At 39.5% G+C, this 9,990-nt stretch overlaps 1 pseudogene; it reads left to right on the top strand.

The window, feature by feature from the left end:
• Positions 1–4,475: 4,475 nt before the first annotated feature.
• LOC102843575 lies at positions 4,476–5,112 on the top strand (annotated as a pseudogene).
• Positions 5,113–9,990: the final 4,878 nt, after the last annotated feature.

Genomic DNA, 9,990 nt, shown 5'->3' with positions numbered 1-9,990 from the left:
CACTGGCAAAAACTAAGGTCCGAAGAATTGATGAGATACCAATTGGCATGTTTCAACTAACAGATGCAGCTCTGGATGTGCTCACCAGTCTATGCCAGGAAATTTGGAGGACAGCTGTCTGGCTAACTGACTGGAAGAAGTCCATATGTGTTCCCATCCCCAAGAAAGATAATCCAACAGAATGTGTAAAATATCCAACAATACCACATGCAAGCAAAATACTGCTGAAGATCATTCAAAACCAGAACAGTACATAGAAAGGGAACTGCAAGAAGTTCAAGCAGGATTTAGAAGAGGCTATGGCACTAGGGATATAATTGCTGATGACAGATGGAGCCTTTCTGACAGTAAAGAATACCAGAAGAATCCCTATTAGTGGCTTATTGACTATGCAAAGGCATTTAACATTGTTGACAATGTTATGGCTAACATTGTAAAAAATGGGAATCTCAGAGCATTTAGTTGTGCTCATACAAAACAAATATCTAGAACAAGAGGCTGTTGTATGAACAGAGCAAGGTAACACTACATGGTTTGAAATTAATAAAGGTGTGCATCAGGGTTGTATCCCCTCTCCATTCTTATTCAGCCTGTATGCTGAGCAAATTACTGGAGAAATTTGGCTTTATGCAGAAAAGTGTGGCATCAGGATCAGAGGAAAACTCATCAATAACTTTTGGTATGAGGAGGTGAGGAGGACTTGAAGCACTTGCTGTAGAAGATCAAAGACTGCAGCCTTCAATATGAATTGCATCTCAATGTCCAGAAAACAAAAATTCTCGCCACTATAGATTACCACTATGGGTAGCATCATGATAGATGGAGAAAAGATTGAAACAGTCAACAGCTTCATCTTACTTAGATCCACAATCAACACCCTTGGTACCAGCAGTCAGGAGATCAGGAAATGTATTATGCTGGGAAAATTTGCAATCAGGGACCTCTTCAAATCATTGAGGAGGAATGATGTGAGTTTGAGAACTAAGGTGTACCTGATTCAAGTCTTGCTATTTCTGATCACTTGCTGTGTATCTGAAAGCAGGACAATGAATAAGGATGAGAAGAATTAATGCCTTTGAGTCATGATGTTGGAGAAGAGTACTGAATATTCCGTGGACTGCCAAAGGAACAAACATGGCTTGGAGAAGGTGCAGCCAGAGTATAACTTGGAGACAAAGATGAAGCTTCATCTCACATACTTCAGGCATATTAGTAGGTGAGGCTATTCCTTGGAGAAGGGCATCATACTTGGAAAGGCAGAGGGTTAACGAAAGGGGAAGACCTTCAACAAATGGACACAATGCCTGTAGCTATGAGCTCTAATATGTCAGGAAGTGTGAGAATGGCACAGGATAGGACAGGGTTGTTCATAGGGTTGCTATGAGTCGTACACAACAGCATCTAACAACAACTTTTTATTTCTTTTTCCTTCTTACTTACCTTCTTACTTCTTATTTACTTTTCTTATCTATTTCCATTTTATTAAGAAATTAACCAATCTTAATATGGTTTAAATATCTGGAAATTGAATGTTTTAAACTGATTTACAAACAAACATCTTTTTCTTTTATTATGATTTCTTAGAGAAACCATCTTTTCTCAGCTCACATCTTCTATTTCAAGGTCCTTTAAAATGCTGATTAACCAAAATATTTCTTTTAAAGAAGCAGTGTCTCATTTAAATTAACTATTTTATGTTTTTACAAGCTGATTATATTAGACCTTAATTCCATCCAAAAACCTGCTGTGACGTTTTTATAATACAAACAAATGTGTGTGTGTGTGTGTGTGTGTGTGTGTGTGTGTGTGTGTTGTGTGTGTAGAATACTAGATAAGGTGTTAATGTTTCAGGTTTTCATTGCTTTCTGCAGAAAGTTTTCTTTTAAAGAGGTTATATTTAAGATTTATTACATTTTCTTGTGGCTTCAAAACACCTTTTTAAAGAGGAGGAAAAAGCATCTCTCCTTGGTGTCATTTCATTCCAGTGTCATAGTTATTCCTTTTCTAATTTGCCCCATAAACAGTCTTACTTTAAAAATGAACATTACTGAGGATACTGCAGACCCTTATCATCCTTAGTTAACACGTTGCTGCACACTTTTAAAATTGACGGTCGTGCTTAGAAACACATTTGCCGTCATTTGCGGCAATGTGTTACGCTGGTGCAAAGATTTAAAGAAATTGCAGATCTAGGACCAACTATAATGGTAAGTATCTCTGCTGATGGGGGTGGTAGCTCCCAATTTTGTCTCCAAGACAATGAGCATTTGGTTAACCTATAGGAGAGTTGTTAGGTGTTTGGTTAATCTGCCTGTTGTTGTTAGATGACATTGAGTCAACTTCAACTCATAATGACCCCATAGATAACAAACAAAGCACTGTTCTGCACCATCTCTCTGTACTTGACCCCAGTGTTCTGAATGCCTTCCAGCCTGAGGGCCCCTCTTCTGGCACTATATCAGATGTTGTCTCACTGCTGTTCATAAGGTTTTCAACGGCCCATTACTTCAAAAGTGGTGGTCAGTCCTCCTTCCTACTCTATCTTAGTATGTAAGCTCCACTGAAATCTGTCCATCATGGATTACCCTGCTGATATTTGAAATACTGGGGACATAGCTTCCAGCATCACACGCCACCACAGAATGGCATACTGACAGAAGAATGATTTCCTTCTTGACCAGTCACGATAACCCCAGGGCTGGACCTCACCTGGGAAAAAGACAGTGCAGCACTGAACCTAATCTGGAAGAGAGACCTCAGTTCCAGACCCATCTGAAGAGGAAGAGCCCAACACTAGATTAGTCTGGAGAGAGTTCAGTGCTGGTCCTAGTCCAGAAGAAAGTTCAAAGCCAGACTCAGTCCAGCCGAGACAACAAACAGCTGATTCCCTAGGCAGCTGCAATGTGGAGCACAGAGCTCAGTCCAGGAGTTCACTAACCACAAGGACAGTCAGAGGAGGCAGCTGGAAGCAGCTCCTTGCCTGCTACCAAGAGGCCAGGGTGTCAGGACAAGAAGCTCCAGATCTCATTTCTTATACCCAAACCACTTAAAACAGTAAGAATTTGACAGTTAACAAAATACAGATCTTCATAGCAGCAATATTCATAATAGCAAGAAAATGGAAACAGCGCAAATGGCCATCAACAAATAAATGGACTGAGAAATTGTGATACATTCACATTTGCAATGGGAAAGTCTGCTGTTAGGGACCTCTTCAGGGTACTGAAGAGCAATGGTGTCACTCTGTAGACTAAGGTGCATCTGATACAGTCTATGATCTTTGCAATCACTTGTTATGCATCAGAGAGTTGGACAATGACTAGGAAGGATAGAAGGAGAATTGATGCCTTTGAGCTGTGGTGCTGGAAAAGAGTATTGAACGTATAATGGACTGCCAAGAAAACAGATTCATCCTGGAGAGGGTTAAACCAGGCTGCTCCTTGGAGGCAAGGATTCTGGGGCTTCATCTGACATACTTTGGACGTGTTGTAAGGAGGGAGAGGTCCTTGGAGAGGGACATCATGCTTGGGAGGGTGGAGAAGGGGAAAACCCTCTATGAGGTGGATTGATTCAGTGACTGGGGTAACTGGGATGGGTGTGTCAGAGGCAGTGTGATTGGCACAGGATAGAGCAGGGTTTAGGGCTGTTGTACATAGGGTCGCTATGAGTCACAAGCGACTCAACGGCACATAACAACAACAACAGCAAACAATTTTATACCTTTCTATGAAGAAGAATGTGGCATCAGGATCAGAGTAAGGTTCAACAACAACCTAAGTCATGCAAACAACACAACCTTTATGTTGACAGCGAGGAGGACTTGAAATGCTTGCTACATAAGATTAAGAACTACAGCCTTGAATATGGATTACAGCATATCATAAACAAGACAAAAGTTCCCACCACTGGGTCAATAGGCAACATCATTATAGATGGAGAAATTGAAACTGTCAATGATTTAATCTTTCTTGGATCCACAATCAACACCCTTGGTACCAGCAGTCAGGAGGTCCGGAGTCATATTGCATTGAGCAAGTCTGCTGCCAGGGATATCTGCAAAATACTGAAGAGCAATGGTGCTGTTCTGAAGACTAAAGTGTGCCTGATTCAGGTCATGGTCTTTTCAATCACTTCCAAAGCATCTGAGAACTAGACAGAAGAATTGATGCCCTTGCGTTGTGGTGTTGGAGAAGGGTAGTGGATAGCCCAAGGACAGCTAAAATAACAAATGTCTTGGGAAAAGTGCAGCCAGGGTGCTCCTTGGAGGCAAGAATGGCAAGGCTTCATCTCTCATACTTTGAGCATGTTGCTTGGAGAATGACATCATGCTTGGGAAAGTGGAGAATCAGCAAAAGAGAAGAAGACCTCGAATGAGATGGATAGATACAGTGACTACAACAATGGACTCAAGGGAGTTGGAGAGGGCTCCAAAGGTGGGAAGTGGAGTCAGGACCCTGGCTGCCGTTGGCTTTTGAATGAGGATGACAATGGAAGAGATGAAGAACGAAGCTGAGACCACTTCCCTGGTTTCTATGCCTCTCTACGCAGTTATGTATCCTGTGTTTAATGAGCTAGAACGAGTTAATCTGTCTGCAGCTCAGACACTGAGAGCGGCTTTCATTAAGGCTGAAAAAGAAAATCCAGGTCTCACACAAGACATCATTATGAAAATTTTAGAGAAAAAAAGTGTAGAAGTTAACTTCACAGAGTCCCTTCTCCGTATGGCAGCTGATGACGTGGAAGAGTATATGATTGAACGACCAGAACCCGAATTCCAGGACCTAAATGAAAAGGCGCAGGCACTTAAACAAATTCTCAGTAAGATCCCAGATGAGACAATGATCGAGTGCAGTTTTTGCAGACAATCAAGGATATAGCTAGTGCAATAAAAGAACTACTTGATACAGTGAATAATGTCTTTAAGAAATACCAATACCAGAATCGCAGGGCACTTGAACATCAAAAGAAAGAATTGTAAAGTACTCCAAAAGCTTCAGTGATACTCTGTAAACCTATTTTAAAGATGGCAAGGCAATAAATGTGTTCATAAGTGCCAATCAACTAATTCATCAAACCAACTTGATACTTCAGACCTTCAAAACTGTGGCCTGAAAGTTGTATATGTTAAGAGACACGTACTTCTCACTGGCAGTATTGAACTGCCTTTATCTGTAAATTTTAAAGTTTGACTGTATAAATTATCAGTCCCTGCTGAAGGGACCTAATCCAGGATGTTGAATGGGAAAAAAACAAAACACCAAAAACAATGGACTCAAATGTGTCAGAGGTGATGAAAGTGACACAGGACAGCCGCAATAAACATGAGTGTGCATATACCTGCTTAGGTGGCAGTTACAGTCTCTTTGGGATATATTCCCAGTAGTGGAATTGCGGGGTCAAATGGTATCTCTATTTGGAACTTTTTGAGAAAGCGCCATACCACCTTCCACAGTGGTTGCAACATTTTACACTCCCACCAACAGTGAATAAGGCTTCCAGTTTCTCCACAACCTCGCCAGCATTTGTTGCTTGCTGTTCTGTTAAATTTTGCTATTCTTACTGGGGTGAGATGATATTCCAGACAGAGTTTTTAGTTTTCAATGTACAGATCTTGTCAAATTTAAAGCTAAGTACTATAAGGTTTGATAAATGGCATTTTAAATTTTAATATTTCTGTTGTTAGCATATTGAAGTCATTCATTTTCACAGGCTGATATTTTACTCTGAACCCTTGATCAACTTACTTATTAAAGATACTAGCTTTTTTTGTAGATTCAGTGGAATCTTTTTACACAGATGATCATGTTATTTGTGATTAAACTTCCAAAATCTTTTAAAGATGAGTGAGAAAATAACTTTGATTCTCAAAAGAGTAACGCTCATTTTCCAAAGATACTCTTTGAAATATTTTATTATGTCACTTTTGTGACTGAAGGCATACGTCCTTATTCCCTTCTCTTCAGGGCTCACCCCTCTCTCTAGTCCCCTCAATCTCTCACTGACAAGCAGGTGGGGAGAAGCCATGGACTTTGTGACTAATCCCAACAGATCTACCTCTGGACTAGATAAATGTGCCCACAAAAGCTTCATAGGTGGAGCCAATTTTTCTCCAATAGATGGACACTTCCTGGAGGTCAACAGCCTTTTCATATCAATAAGGTCCCATCCTACTTCCAGAAGTATCCTTGGATGGCAATAAGATATTCCTAGAAGGAGCTTAAAGCTTCCATATGATATATGCTATACTGTTCCACTTCTTTTGAACTTTTTGGAACAGGGAGTGAAGCGTTCAGTCATATGTCACCCGTTTTCAATCCATCCATTATCTGGCTCCCATTGATGTCTCTACCTTATCTGAATTCTCAGAATAACTGATGTCTTGTATCAAAAGATATCTGGTGCTAGCTACCTCACCAGACTTCATGACCACTACCAGGTAGTTGACTCCAGCAAAGGTAATCTCACCCCATAACAGGCATTCTCAAGTATCTTTTTCCAAGATTCCCATTCCCACTCACCCTCCCACCCCTAGATTCATCTTCAGTTCTTCTGACATTCGGATTCCTACAGGCTTGTCCTTCCATGTGCAGCTTTAAGGAGCAGGATCTGATTTGCAATCCACAATTGGAAGGTGTTTCTCCCTAGTAAACGGTGTGATCCTTTCCCTTTAAAAAGAAAGAAAAATAAAATGCAACCGATTCCTTGAAAGGAAGTAATCTCCCAATCCCCTGATGGGACACTCACAGGGCTGGACAAGTTCTTGTCAGATGCCCTTCACAGGGGATCCTTCATTAGATGAGAGCCCAAAATTGATGACCACTAGATCTTTCCAAACAAAACAGTCTAGTTCTAAGAGTGAGATTCCTTCCCTTTGCAGTTTGGCTTTTCAGAGCCTCTGAATTGGTTTGCAAAAACTTCAAACACAAAATTCCAGCACTTATAAGATCATCTTACCTAGCTCTGAGAAGAACCCGAGGTTATATAGATGTCCAGAGGCAGGACTAGATTTCAAGTCCAGAGCTCTTGACCTCAGCCAAGTATCACCCCCACCACTAATTCATCCCTCTGGGTGGAATGTCTGAAAATGCTGGTTCCCAAGCCAAGCATCTTTTGTCCAATAGCATATCAATAAGAATCCTTAGGTTGTATCAAACAGACCCCACAAGCCATCATGTTACTAACATTTGTGCATTTGTTTATTGTCTGTCTGTCTGTCTGCTTCACCAATGAAGGCAGAGATTTCTTTATTGTGATATGCCTATGTCGACCTGAGTCTACCTGGTTCTTACTAGGTACTCCACAAATACTTGTCAAATGAATAAAGAAGAGATTGAGGGAAGACCTACCATAATAGAAGAGACTACTGTCATTGCCCTTGTGTCAGAGGCAGTAAGTTGCTCTGCCCATCCTTCTCTGTTTCTTTCACAGAGCAGGTGGTGGATTTGAACTGGTTGCCTTTGCGATGGCAACACAGCTCTATACCACTAGGCTACCAGAGCTCCCTGCCACAGACTAAGTTTCTAAAATCCAAGTGTTATGCCCATCAAAATCCTTCTAAGTATCTGGGAGGGAAGGTTTGAAAAACATTTATCTGCTATCTAGGATAAACAAAGAACTGTCAAAACTGAACTAAAAAATAGCAACCCATTTTTTTAAATATGCAAAAAAGGTAAAGAAACCATACCAAAGGAGAGATAGGAATTAAGCACAGTAAAAGATGCTTTATTTCACTTGCCACTTGAGAAATACAAATTAAAAACCACAGTAAATGAAAAACATCTATTAGAATGAGGGGGCAGGGAATGACAATATCAAATAATAACAAATATGTGGAGCAATTGTACTAAACAGTACCATCATTTCTGAAAATATTTTGATAGTTTATTACAACATTAAATATATACTTACTAAAGAGTCTTAAAATTCCAATCTTAGATGTTTATCCAGAAGAAACAAAAACTTATTTTTTATAAAGAACTATGTGACTGATTACAGAAGCTTTATTGAAAATCATCAAAACTATAGATAACATTGCATTGGAACAAACGAGGAGAAGAACTGTTTGAAAGGAAAATATGATTATATATTATTTGTATGAGAAAAGTCTGAAGCAAGGAGGGAATTGTGGGGGGAGTAGGGAAGGGAGGAGGAAGGAGAGAGAAAATGTACAATAATAAATTTAAATTTTTTTAAAAATCCTCTAAAACAAAAAAAACCCTTCTAAAAACTAAAGTTATTTTAAAATGGTATCTGTCTTGGAGAGAGTGGAATCAAGTTTCTCCTGGGAGGCTGGGATTCTCAAGCTCTGTCTCACATACTTTGGGCACATGGCCAGGAGGGACCAGTCTGAGGAGAAGGACATCATGCTTGCAAGGATGGAGGGAGAGAGCAGGAGAGGAAGACCCTGGGAGATGGACTGATATGTTAACTAGGGTAGTGAGGGTAGGTGTATCAGAGTCATTGAGACAGGCTCAGGACAGGGCAGGGTTCAGCTTTTGTACATATGGACGCTGAGAGTCACAGGCAACTCAATGGCACATAAGCACCACCAACATCAATACCTTTAGAGGGTTATGAATTTATGTTAATAGGAGAAGATAACTCAGATAAATGGATGAGACTGTACTCAAATCAAAGAATGCAATCAATATCACTGAATTGTACTTATAAAAACACTGAGCTGGTGTACACTTTATTTTCAACAATAAAACATAATTTTTTTTTAAAAAAAATCATCAAAAATTGTAAATGCTCCAGTGTTGCTCAGATGGGTTATGGAGAGTCAAGCTCTGGTATATCTGTTGTTGTTTTTGTTAAGTGCTGTTGAGTCATAGGTGACTCATAGCAACCCTATGACCGTACGTCCTCAACACTCGCGTGATTTTCATCATTTCTCCAAGTTCATAGGGTTTCCAGAGGCAAGCTATGATGGAAGTGGATGCCAGTCCTGCTTCCAAGTTTACAATGAAATACAATTCAGCATTAAACGGGAGCAAAACTACAAATAAATACAACAACATGGGTGAATCTCAAGAGAATTACACACAATGAAGAAAGCCCAACACAATATTCTATAGATGGTATGATTCTTTTTATATGACAAATTTGGAAAAGACAAAACTGTATGGAGGGCTCCTAGAAACACACATATTTACTCAGGAAGATACAGAAAACCTCAACAGACCTATAAAAAGAAGAGAGATTCAATCAGTAAATAAAAAACATTCAAACAAAAAAAAAGTCCAAGAGTAGATATTTTTCCTGGGAAATTCTACCAAACATGTAAAGATTAACCCTAATCTTTCTCAGATTTAATGTTAAGCCTTTCCCTTTAAAATTAGGAACAAGACAAAAGTATCTGCTGGTATACAACTCTGTGCTAGAAATTATTGTGCAAAAGAGAGGAAGACCCTCAACAAGGTAGATTGACGCTGGGACTGTAACAACTGGCTCGAAGATACTAGAGATGGTGAGAATTGGCACAGGATGGGGCAAGGTGCAAATCCATTGTTCAGAGGGTCACTAAGAGTCATAAGTGACTTGATAGCACACAACAATAACAACAACTAGAACTTTTAGCTACAATAATTATGTAAGAAAAGAAATTTAAAAATAATCCAAACTGCAAAGGAAAATGCCCAACTCTTCACAGCTAACATGATGTTTACATGTAGAAAATTCCATAAGAAAGCTACTTAGAAAATAAATTTGTGAAGTTGCAAGGTATAAGATCAAGACACAAAAGGTTGGGTTTTTCTACTCCAGCAATGAGTAATCCGAAAAGGAAATTATGAAAACAATTCCATTTGTGATACCACCTAAGAGGATAAAATATCTGAGAATAAATTTAGCCAGAGAGTTTAAAGATTTATGTATTGAAAACATAGAACATTGCTGAAAAAAAATAAAGAAGTTGTAACCTACAACCAGGAGAAGATAAAAATAGCTGAATAGGATCTTCTAAGCATCAAATCCCTGTGCACATCCAAA

Source organism: Elephantulus edwardii, unplaced genomic scaffold, assembly GCF_000299155.1.
Source record: "Elephantulus edwardii isolate Elephantulus edwardi_28Jun2011 unplaced genomic scaffold, EleEdw1.0 scaffold00005, whole genome shotgun sequence".
In the NCBI taxonomy this organism is placed as follows: domain Eukaryota; kingdom Metazoa; phylum Chordata; class Mammalia; order Macroscelidea; family Macroscelididae; genus Elephantulus; species Elephantulus edwardii.
This window is presented reverse-complemented; position numbering and strand designations above follow the sequence as displayed.